The sequence below is a fragment of the Lactuca saligna genome, chromosome 4 (genome assembly GCF_052625555.1).
Source record: "Lactuca saligna cultivar CGN05327 chromosome 4, ASM5262555v1, whole genome shotgun sequence".
Taxonomy (NCBI): Eukaryota; Viridiplantae; Streptophyta; class Magnoliopsida; order Asterales; family Asteraceae; genus Lactuca; species Lactuca saligna.
This window is the reverse complement of record NC_136420.1, coordinates 170,309,708-170,322,687: the sequence shown is the minus strand read 5'-3', so window position 1 is coordinate 170,322,687 and position 12,980 is coordinate 170,309,708.

The following is a 12,980-nucleotide window of genomic DNA, read 5'->3' as shown; positions in this document are numbered from 1 at the left end:
GGGGTATTCTGATATGTACATATTTATTTATATACTTTGGGTGTTATCTTAATATTTTTAGCTACAATTGTGCTTATTTTAGGACAAAAGTTGTGACAACCCGATATTTCGAGACAATGTAATGTAACACCAGTCAAATTTATGTCAAAATATAGCTTTCCTAAAATCTTATTTGGGTTAAATAAAGTGGTAGGAATCATAACAAGGTTTCCATACATATAAAGAACACTAAAATCCGAGTTCTAACGAAGAAGTTAGAACCATTCTAAGATTCCCGAAAAAACCGGCAATATGAATAGATGTAAAAACACAAAGCTTCGATGCAATAGTTTTTAGCCTTAAGTATCTAAATGAAAGTTGTAGATATGATTAAACCGTGAGCATACATAAAAAGAATGTCCAAATCTGACTTCGTATGAGGAAGTTATGATTTTTCCAAGATCCCGATATAGCAATATATAGCTAAAAACTCGAAATAGAGATCGAGAGACTTTTGGCCGAAACAACCTAAATGAGAATCGAAGGTCTCAACCAAAGTAGCACAACGGTAAAAAGTCTAGCAAAAACGGACGCCGGATGAAGAAGTTATGGATTTTTAACGGGCTTTTCCAGTCCCGGCTTGTTAAAAATAAATCAAAATTAGCCGACGAAGTCTAAACGAGAGTTGTAGAGTATATTCTCATCTAGGCGTGCATATAAAGAATTTCGAAAACGGGGCTCGTGTGCGAAAGTTACGGATTTTACAAGTTTAAGGCTCAACATCTGAGGTTGTCAGGTCTGCCACGACGTGGCACAGTTTGCCGCGACCCGAGAAGTGATCAAGGGCATCCCATCAAAGGAAGGGGATAAGATTTTGCTCAACACGACATGGCGTAGATGTCCACGACGTGACACACCAGAAATGCTCCTATAAATAGAAGCTTATGGGTGTCGGGTTTGGTGCTCATCTCTTTCCATCTAAGTGATGTTACTTTGCATAATTACCTCGATAAGCCATCCTGAAGCCCTGGTTTTCACCTTCAAGTTCCGAAGGAAGGTTTTGTGTTCCCGAGATTTCCGAGATTCTCGAGAAAATCAACTCTTCCATGTCGAAGTTCTGCTCGATTATCATGTCGCTTTCTCCCATCAAGCAAGTGAGTTCATACCCCTATAACTATACTTTCAAAAGTTTTATAAATTCATTTTATACACTTTAAGGGGGGAATACAAGTCAACACACGGTTATCATCGTGTGAAAAACATAAATCTTTTGTTATACTCTTTTTATACAGTCAATCACATGTGATTTATAACTGTGTTTTCGAACAAGGGATTTCTTTTACTTTACACTGTCTTATCAAACAAACTACTTTTTAAATCGTTGTATATACTAACATCAAGTCATCAGTATTTATTATTAAACTCATTCAAATGTGTTACAAAATTTCCTTTTAAATTTATGTATTATGTATCCATATGTTGATATAAATGTAGTATTCAATCAGTTCAATACCTTTGAGTAGCAAAGGTTTACATTCATTTCTACAACTACTATAATGGAACTTACTAGTAAACTATAATAGGTATAGTTTAGGAGAATACTATCGTATACAAATATTATAACATAGAATACTATAACCAAAGGAACATACTAATATACTATGACAAAGAGAACATACTAATATACTATGACAAAGACATACTAAAATACTATAGTATAAGAACACTAACGGATCTAACTATACGAACGTTTTATTTACAAGTATCCATTCTTCATTACGAGGATAATCTTTTCATACAAAAAGTTATTTCATAAGTATTTTTTATGTATCTTTATGATTTTTAGGGTTTTTTTGTTTTTCCAAATAACCCTTCCCTACATATATATATATATATATATATATATATATATATATATATATATATATATATATATATATATATATATATATATATATATTAATGCTAGTGGGAATAACTGGAATATTTGTTTAAATGAAAATTTTCAAAGAGTTTTGAATTTCGAGAAACGAAAATGTGCCAATATTGAATGTCTTAATCTATGGATATAGATTTGAATAATTCGTTACGATAAGCGAAAGTACATGAAGTCTCGAAGAAACTCGAAATAGTTCATAATGTGTGGCATCACATTGAGCTAATGATATAGTTCTAGTATTCAGTTAGAAGATTTGAATTGTGTCCTTCATGCTTTTGCTTATGGGATCAATCATGTATGCCATGAAACAAACCAAATCTGATGACTCGTATGCCTTGAGCATGAGAAGTCATACCAAATCAACTTGGCAAGAATAAACAGATTAATAATGAGTACATTCCTTAGTATTTTAGGAGGGCAAAGGATATGATCCTAGTACGAAATATTTCACTGTAGAAGTTACAATGATGCTAACTTCCACAATAACAAAGATAATTTTGTTAGTAGTCATAATTCATGACTTTTACTAAATGGTGAAGTAATTTCTTAGAGAGTAGCAAGTAATACACTATAGTGAATTTAAGAGTAAACTTTTAGTATATTGCAACCACTTAGAGTGCAAATGAAGCTATGTGACTGAAAAAATTCATTATTGACATCTTTGATGAAATTCAATGATTGATGATCATTAAGAAAGATTCTTGTGATTGAAAATGTGAACTTACCGCAAGTATGGATGTAACATCCCAAAATTCATGACCAAGAATTTCATTTTTAATTACATAATTATAAAAACCAGTAGTCTAAAAACATCAATAGTGGCATCCCATATCATAATCAAAACCAATATCTCAATAATCCAAACATAACATATGAAAATAACATCAAAGTAAAATCTCCTAAACATCTCATATGCGGAAAATCATAGTGTGATGTGTTGCGATTATGTCTGCTCCTTTCCCTTTTGAATAAGAAGTACCTGAAACCAAAACTGAAAACTTTAAGCACGAAGCTTAGTGAGTTCCTCGATCATACCACATAACATACAGTAAACATATTGTCAGGCATATCTGGGCCTCCGACCTACCCTGCTGAGCATACCTGAGTGCTCAACCTACCTATGTCCAACATACTGAAGTGTCCGACCTACCCCTGGCACGCATACCTTGGTGCCCGACCTACCCTCCGACTTATTTCACCGGTTACAAGGTCTATTTCACCCCTACCACTACCATCTAATATCATATCATAAACATATTGTTAGGCATATCTGGGTGCCCGACCTACCCTCTGGTTTATTTCAACCGGTTATGGTATATATTTCACCCCTACCACTACCACATAATATCATATGATAAACACAATGTCAGGCATATATGGGTGCCCGACCTACCCTCCGGTTTATGTCCACCAGTTATGGGGTCTATTTCACCCCTACCACTACCACATAATAACATAGCATACAAGCACATAAATATTTACAGATAGTGGCATACCAGAAAATTATCACAAAGATAATCATCTTTACTATAAATAACTACTAGTAGGCCAACATTGGTGCCTTCGACCCACTCAGACATGAAAGATAACTCACCTCGCACTGCTGAAGCTCCCTGCATGAAATCCTTAGCTACTTCCCTAACAAGTCCCCAAGCTAACAACACCAAAATATCACCCCAATTAGCAATTAGGTCCCGAAACTTGATCAATAATCCATACCTAGGGTAAAATGACCATTTTACCCCTGGCACAACAAGATTCATAAATAAGGCCCCATCCCAACAAGATCTAAAACCACAAAATCCATGAAAGCTTATTAATGGAAAATTGGGCCCAAACCCTTACATGGGCCTTACCCTAAAGCCCAATAACTTATTTCCAATCCAAACATACATCCTTAGCTGGTCCAACAAAAATCCATGCACCTACAAGCCCATTAAGAAAGCCTAAACCCGAAATGGTCTACAAGGCCCAATAAAGCCCAAATCCATAATGGACCTAACCCAAGAAGGCCCGTTATCCAAAAAGGCCGGAAATACTGAATGGTCAACCCTATTCAACTCCTGATCCAAGGTCCAAAGCCCAAAAATTCAACAATCCAAGGAAGCCCACCCTGGTCGAGTACGCCCGCGTACTTAACTAGTACGCCCATCATACACCCCTTCGGGCCAGTACGTACAGCGTTCCAATTTTTATGCCCAACATACTCCTCTGAACTCCAAACTTTTCCAATAAGTTCTTAATCACTTCATCCCTTGCTCCAACTCTCCAATCTGACTCCTAAAGGAGACTTTTCAAGTTTAGCTTGGCAACTTTACTAACATGCATGGCTTAACGTAACTCTAGAGCTCAAAAGAGCTTAATAGATGGTCTTAATTAATGATTGACTTTAAAATCTCCACAAAGCTTGCACCTTTATGTGAGAGGGAATGTTAGAATGTCCAGATCTACAAGATTGAGCCCTTAAAATGACCCTAGCTCACCAAGACCAAGCACAAAAGGACTAAAATGGCCAAAAACCAACCCAAAGGTTGAGTCTTTCACCTCCTTCTCCTCTTGCACAAACCATCAAAAGTCTTCTTTCAAGCTCCAAGCTTCATCCAAGGTAATCTAGGGTTTTATGGATGTAAGAAAAGGTGGTGGCTAACTTCAAATGACCTAAGGAGTGGTATAATGTTGTTTATATATGGTAGGAACCCTGAAATTAGGGTTTTGGTAAGAAGGAAGTATGCCCCACGCACCTCTTAGTACGTCCGGCGTACTCACAAACAACCCGCAATCATTCATCTTTAAACGATGGGTGTACCCAACTTACATTGGGCATACCCATCTAAACACGTGCATGTATCCTTGCATGCATCGGACTAATCTACCAAGTATTTCCATTAGGGGCTAATTTTGTCTAAACCTTCAAAGTACCATAGCTCCGTCATTTAAAGTCCATTTTCGACAAACTTTATATCCACCAAAAGGTGATGAGAAGCCCTACGCTTCTAACAAAACGTCTATTCCTAAAAGCTTCCCGAACAAGAACCCAAAATCCATAAAAGATCGAAATCCCAAATTACGATTATACCCTTGGCCTCCGAAGACACAATCAAACATTTGGATCACTTATACCATGGCAACTATATCCAAAATGGTCAAATAATTCCTTTACTGAAGCCCTAAACCTTATGGAAACTAATGATTGGGCTGCAGCCCCGAGTAACGAAGTACTTTCAAAATTGGGTGTTACAACTCTCCCCCACTTAAATTAGATTTCATCCTCGAAATCTATCCTTACTAACACCTATATTCCAACAAATGATCAGTGGAATGCAAACGGTGATTCTACGTGTATTAAAGTCTTCTCAAGACAACCGAAAACCAAAACCAAAACTTCTATCCCGAAAATACACCCAAACCTTCAACCCTTGCAAGACACTTCTACCTTCTAAGACCTGAAACCTACCATGTCCTGAGTTCCTGGCGGCTCGCCCATGCTGAAACTACTTTCTACGAAACTCTAAATGAGTTGTAGGTCAATCATAACACTTCCATCAATTATCTACCGAAACCATCCTCAAAATAGTTCCCGAATCTGAGGAAGAATGAATCCTCAAATCTCAAATAGAAACCGACCCCACCTACCTGGGATTCAAAACCTTAGTCACAATGGTCTGACTCCCTTTTAGGCCCTCACATTGAACTACCAGCAAGCCATCCTCATAGTATCTCGCACCACACAAAATGCTTCATATCCCAGATCATATTGGCATCTCAACAAAGACAAAGTCACTGACCATATACCACTAAAGAACACTTAACTCGACAAGAGTCTCAAATAATCCTTCGAGTTGAAGATTCATCCTTATAATGGTTAGACTCAGATGAGAGCTGTACAATAGTGTCAAATCAATTACTCTAAGATTATTCAATCCCACCGTAAGTGACATGGCGTTACCCAAACACCCAGATACTCCTCATTCCCACGGAACCCAAATCGCTACTACTGCCTAAAACACTAAAACTTCCTGAACAACAGGTTGTTGCCTTCCCACTGCTTTCCTCAATCCACCGAGACCTCCCTGATCCCGATTCGTTAGCCATTTATCCGAAATTTCAGGTTCCATCCCGGTTTTGAGCCAAAATGCTTCCTCACCGTCGCCCTTCGCTACTTCTAACATAAAACTTCATAGGTAATAACTACTCAAACCATCTCGATAGTATCTCGTTGTTAGGTTGAATGCTAAAGGTCCATCTGTAGTCTTCCTCATACCCGGTCTCCTACGACCTACCATTTCCTGATTTCAAACATGTTGCGGTTTACCCACAATCTTGCGAATTGGCCCACCCTGGCCCAAGTCATCTGAATGAATCCATGAATCCTATGGCTACCCTGTAGTCTTTCTATACATTCCATATTATCTGACTGCTTGTAAATTATATGGCTACCCCCACAGTCTTACAAAACTATCCACACTATCTGACCACTCGTGAATGCTACAACTACACCCGCAGTCTTATAACACTTTCCACACTATCTGGCCATGTGTGAATGCAACGGCTACCCCTGTACTCGTACAACACTTCCTTTCTAACATAAACACAGCCCGATGCCTTACCCCTAATCTATCCTACTTGACCGAACACCAAAACTAAACTCAATTCATGACCAGAACCCTAGCCTGCTTCACCCCAAATTCTGCTATCAAGCACTAGGAAGATGCGAATCACATGCTGGAAGTTTTACCAAACTCCGAATTCACACATCCCTCAAACCAAACAGCCACTTGGGCTACCATCCTTTTTGAAGGGGATATGAAATTCATCCTAGCTTCATAACCACTCCTGCTCTTGAATACCTGAACGACTCTTCCCTACTTTGAATCAACTAAATTCCCAAAGCACATGAGAATTGATGGATTCCCAATCCTTCTTACCTTAGAATAATCGACCAGATGACAACAGATGCTTACTAACTAGTGCTCCATCACTAGCCAATCTCAACGATTACCCAACTCCTGGAATCCGAATGAATACTCTTAAGAACTTAACCAATCCGCTAATCCAAATCACCTCCCATGATACCATAACAATTCCATGAGTTCTTATGCCGACGACTAAGAACCATACCTTTTGCCATGTACTAAAGAACCTCTACTCTATTTCTATCCTTAACGAATCATTGAACTCTAACTTACTTCAGTCCATAAGGAGGTATGATTCCCTTGACACATCCAATGTTCAAACAACTCACGCAATTGACACCACCATCTTCATGCTTCCATTCCTTTCGTAGCAATGGTAGTTCCTTGAACTCTAAAGTTCTTCCATAGGCAGATGCCGATCATACCCAAGCAGATGACAGAACCACTAAACCCTGACTTCACTGGAGAACTATCTCATTAATTCCTAACCAAAGATCCTCCAACCAATACTCCTGAACAGATTCCGACAAAGACCCAGAACAATAACGATACACGCGGGACCCACTCCTGCAAGATATGTCCATCTGAAGATTCATCAAAGACTCCTCGGCATGCAGAATGGCATATGACAATCCTTGATAATTTAAACAATATCAGAGAACCGACCCAAGATCTAACTTATTCAAACTCAATAAAAATTCCAAAGCGATACAAATTCCCAATATCCACTTGAAGTGGCATCAGATGACATACCCGCAAACATCTGAAGGAATCCTGACCACTTCCTCCTGAGTTACCTCGACCATCTTGTGGACATGGTGTAACACTCCCTTTCTATCCCAATGGCAGTAACTAATAGTAGAATCCTCCTTCTTTAAGGATTCTAGGAATCCACAGGCTTTGGCCTCCAGATGAGCCTCTAACTACCCCGCGATAATTCCAGCATTAAAGGCCCCGAGAAGACTATCGAAAGCTCCCCAAATCCCTTCCTTGGATGAACGAAAGACCATCGAGGTCCATTCCAAAACCCTGCGAGTGATCTACGCTAAGATGAACTCCAACGATCACGCATCGATTAGCCTTAGGTCCTAATCCTGAGCTGGAACCAAAATCTGGATCCCATTCGTGAGTGCTCCAAATCAGTCTCCTACTACCGGGCTCTACAATCATATCATTCAGGGTCTAGCACCCCGACACACTCACCGGCTCAATCGTCCACTCCTAAACTACAGTAGCTGAAGAAACCTCTGCCCTAACGGGCTACAAACTACTCCCAAGACATAGTCTCCAATCCCGAAAGCACAATAGATCGCACAACTAATCCTTGCCACCCGATACAAGAGATCCAAAACGAGTCGAACCTTAGTTCCTAAGGGTTAGGGACCAATGCAGAAAACACTTTCCATCTCCTTCATCCAATGCAAACTCAAATCCCTGGTAGTCCTTTTACTAATTGGCTCACCACCTGAGCCGGGACCAAACCCTGGTCCTTCCCCATGTGTGCTTATCCTTATCAGGAAAAGCAATTATCGCCACGATCAGAGCATAACCAAGAATTCTCCTTCCCATAAGCTTCTTAGATTCTCCAACACTCTCACCGATTCAAGTATGGATCATGTGCTTTCAGTAGTACTGGCCCAATACTACCTTCCACACCTATCCATACTTTCCTCAGCGATCCTCCCAGATCCTCTAAATCAATTCCTCAAACTGATGCACCCAAAACTCATTAAATCGCACTACTAACCCACTGAAGCATATCCTATCCTTTCCTAGGTTTCCGAACCCACCGAGTCCTCAACTGCTGAAGGATTCCCATTAATATCAGCTAGCTGCCTCATGAATACAGCCACATGCAACAAAGATCAGATAATCCTTCGAGTAAAAAACTCAATCCTAAGACGGTTAAACTCAAAGAAGAGCTGCACAATAGGGCCAAGTCCATCTCTGAGATTATCCAGCTTGTGGAAAATGTGACTTGTCATACTCACTTAGTAGTTAGCCCACATTGCTAAGAGTCCCACAAAGCACAAAGCAAGCATCATTCAGATAATGGAAAAATCTTACCAACATACTTTATCAAGCCATTCTATCCTTTAATTAGGAATCTATACTTGCATGCAATTTGAAGGCTCATACAATCAGGCATAACCTAAACTGGCCATCCTAACACTGAATGATCAGTTCTTGCATGCAAATCTACAAGCTCATATAAGCATACAAATGCATCTCTCTTAGATCCTTAGCTCTAATCTAGAATGTGAATCACATAAACATATCATATCATAATATAACATGTATGGGCCTCTTGAGGAAAACATACTTGAGCTTGGCCGATTGCACGCATCACACTCCTTGTTCTTTATAAAAACCCTTAATATTAAATTTTAGAAAAAATGTTTTTCTTGTAAAAATCTTTCAAACCCTCGATTTGATTCCATACACACAAGGAGAGTGTATCCAAATCCCTCAAACCAGGGCTTAATGGATGGTCTTAATTCATGATTAAACTCAAAATCTCCACAAAGCTTGCACCATTATGAGAGAGGGAACCTTAGAATGTCCATATCTACAAGATTGAGCCCCTAAAATAACCGTAGATCACCAAGACCAAGCAAAAAGTGACTAAAATGGCCAAAAAAACAACCCAAAGTAGATCTATGATTTAGATAGCCAAGGTAGAGACTTCACACCTTGGAAGTCTTGAAATGGAGATGTTAGCACTGGATCTCCAAGCTCTTCTCCATAGGTTGAGTCTTTCACCTCCTTCTCCTCTTGCAAAAACCACCAAAAGTGTTCGTTCAATCTCAAAACTTCATCCAAGGCAATCTATGGTTTTATGGATGTAAGAAGGGGTGGTGGTTGGCTTTAAATGACCTAAGTAGTGGTATAATGTTGCTTATATATGGTAGGAACTCCGAAATTAGGGTTTTGGTCTAAAGGGTGTACACCCCGCATACCTCTTAATACGCCTGACGTACTCACAAACCACCCACGACCATTCATCTTTAAACATTGGGCGTGCCCAGCTAAACACGTGTGTGCATCCTTGCATGAATGGGAGTGATCTACCAAGTATTTCCATTAGGGGCTAATTATGCCAAAACCTTCAAAGTACCATAACTCCCTCATTCTATGTCTGTTTCTGACAAACTTTATATCCATGGAAAGATGACGAGAATCCCTACGCTTCTAACAACTCACCCTCTCTTGAAAACTTGCCGAACAAGAACCTAAAATCCATAAAAGATCAAAATCTCAAATTAAGATTATACACTTGGCCTCCGAAGACACCATTGAACACTGGGATCACTTATACGATGCCAACTAGATCTAAAATGGGCTAAAACCTTCCTTTCCCAAAGCCCTAAACCCTATGGCAACTGATGATTGGGTCGCAGCCCCGAGTAACGAAGCACTTTCAAAACCGGGTATTACAATGGATCTGAAAACTACACAAGCTCACATGAAGTTAATGCACTAAGTACCATCACATTTGATAATTGTTCTAATGTGATGACATCATAGTAAATAGACTCATATCGGTAGAACTCTTGTTGACCCATTCGTTAAGTCAACAAGTCGGACAATAAGACTAATAGTGAAACTTGATCATCATGCATTTGATTTGCAAATGATCTTATTAGATCCCACTTAAAATAAGTTTTTTTATATTTAAGAACTCAAGAAGTATAAAGTTTTAATTTGATTTAGCGATTATTAAGTAGTAAACTTAATATATGATGGGGATCAGTCATTTTAATTAGTTTATCATTGTGTTCTCCTTTTTAATGTTTAGAACTCACTTCCTGAGTATTAATTTACTCAAAACTCCACAAACAGTCATAATCTTCGGAGTGCATATTAAGTTAAGATTGTCATCAAGTGTTAGTAGATTGTCTATTTTGACACAATATAACATGGACATTGCGACTAACATGGCCAAAGTGCTTCATATGGAGATTAAGGTGTTGGAACAACCCACATTCATAGAGATTACTTTATATATTCAATCATGAGTGATTCAGATATGATAATATATTTTATTATTTAAACGGAGAGGCACTGATTTCTTTGCATACAAGTTGGTTTGTGCATTGGTCTTGCTCTAACGTTATATATAATTGGTACTTATAATGGGACAGTCCATACATGATTTGACGAGTAGACAAAAATTGTGTAGTTAAAGTTCATTTACTCCTTCGCCCTTAATAGGAGAGGCAATATCCTTGGGGTCATAAATGATTTTGTGTTGGTATCTTATTTGCATGGTAGGGTTTGGATTAAATTGATGTGCTCAATTAGCAGTCAGAATTTATCATTAAAAATCAGAAATCGAGAAACAAAAAGTTGGACTGTTAGTTTGATTCATAATTCCTTACTCAAATCTCAAAGATATCTTGTAAAAACAAATGAATAACTGATCAATTATCTAATGGTTTATATTTGATAAGATAAGAGTTCGACAGTTGTTACGGAATGCACAATTTGTTGGTTATTCGAAAATTATTTAATCAATAGTAGTAGATAAATTGTCCAAGTGGAAGACAACTAGAAATGGGTGTCCAATGTCATGACTATGTCCTTTTTGGGTTACCCCCAAGAGCTAAAATAGATAGAAAGAATTTAGGAGAGGGAGATTAATAACTTATTAATTTATTAGAGCTTGATAAATTAATTAGAAACTTGTTAAATTTAATTTAAATTAATTAGAATTAATTAGAATTCATCAAGAACTGATTAAAGGTTTAGGGACTCATGTTAATTGTTTAAACGTTGAACAATAGGAGCATTTTAGAACTCCTAAAGGGTATAGACGGTTTTTAGTAGTTTTGAAGGCTTCCAGAATCAATCCAGGTAATAGATAAAGAAAGGATTTGAATACAAACTAAATCTAAATATTTAATTGATTCAAATTTGCTTTGTCTCCAAGTTACCTTAACTATAAATAGACCCTTAGAGCCTTAAGAATTTAGTTCCTAAAATTTCCAAGAGCGAGCATTTCATTCTCATGGTCCTCTCTCATATCTGCTAAATATTAAAGGGTTTAAAACTTTTAGGTGTGAGCTATTAGATGCATTCCTAATTTAGGTGCTAGTTCTTCCAAGAGAAACAACTGAGTTTGAGATCTACACGTGATTATAGAAAACACGATTTTGTCCTAAATATTTGCATTCTTATCCCTTTTGATTAGTTTATATTCAGGTTTTAAGAGTACATTACTATAATAGTAAAACCTATATATAGGGTTCATGTACACTTATGATTGTTTCTGAATTCTTCTGTTGTCTAAATCTAGTGTAGAGATGCATAGAAAACTTAACAAAGTGAACTATAAGTTTGACCAATTATCCATATATCATGTTCATAATATCTAGTGTAACATTTTTATTTCCATGTATTTTTCAATTTGACCCTTGGTTTTTGAATGAATTACAACACTTCTCCCTAATGGCAATTTCGTAACAATTTGGGCAGGCTTGTATGATAGGCGTACATTTCGTATGTCGGGCATATGTGACCAGGGTGTAAACCCTAACTTTTAGGGTTTGGACACTATTTAAGAATCATTATACCCATATACCCCTCCTTAACTCCAACCTCTATTCCTCCTTGACCTCATTTTGAAACTCCAAAGTGTGTGTGTGTGTGTGTGTGTACATTTTGAAGCTTTGAGTGCCTTTTGATGCCTTTTTTCTACTCTTTGTGGAGACTGAAGAGCTTTGAAGTTGTAGTGTTTCACTAAAGGCCTTGGATCCAACATCTACACTCCTTTTGGCAGCTTCTGGAGATATAAAGCTACAACCTTGATGAGTATTTCATGTAGATCTATTTCTATCTTAAAGTTGGCACCTTTTGTCCCAAATCATGATCCTTGTGAGTATGGAGTAATCCAAGACATTTAAGTTGTCCGTTTAGGTGTTATATAGTGTGTAAAGTCATAAAAATATTATATTGGACATTATTTTCTTCCCATGCATGTTATAGGTTGTCTTAATGGGTCAAGAAGCTAGGGATTTTGATGTTAAGGTCCTATTAGCCATGCAAAACTATAAAGTTCTTTTAGGATCTAGATCTTGATTTTAGACAAAAGTGATTAAGGATTAAGTACTTAATGGGTTGAGCCAGTGGCGGCCACGTACACTGGG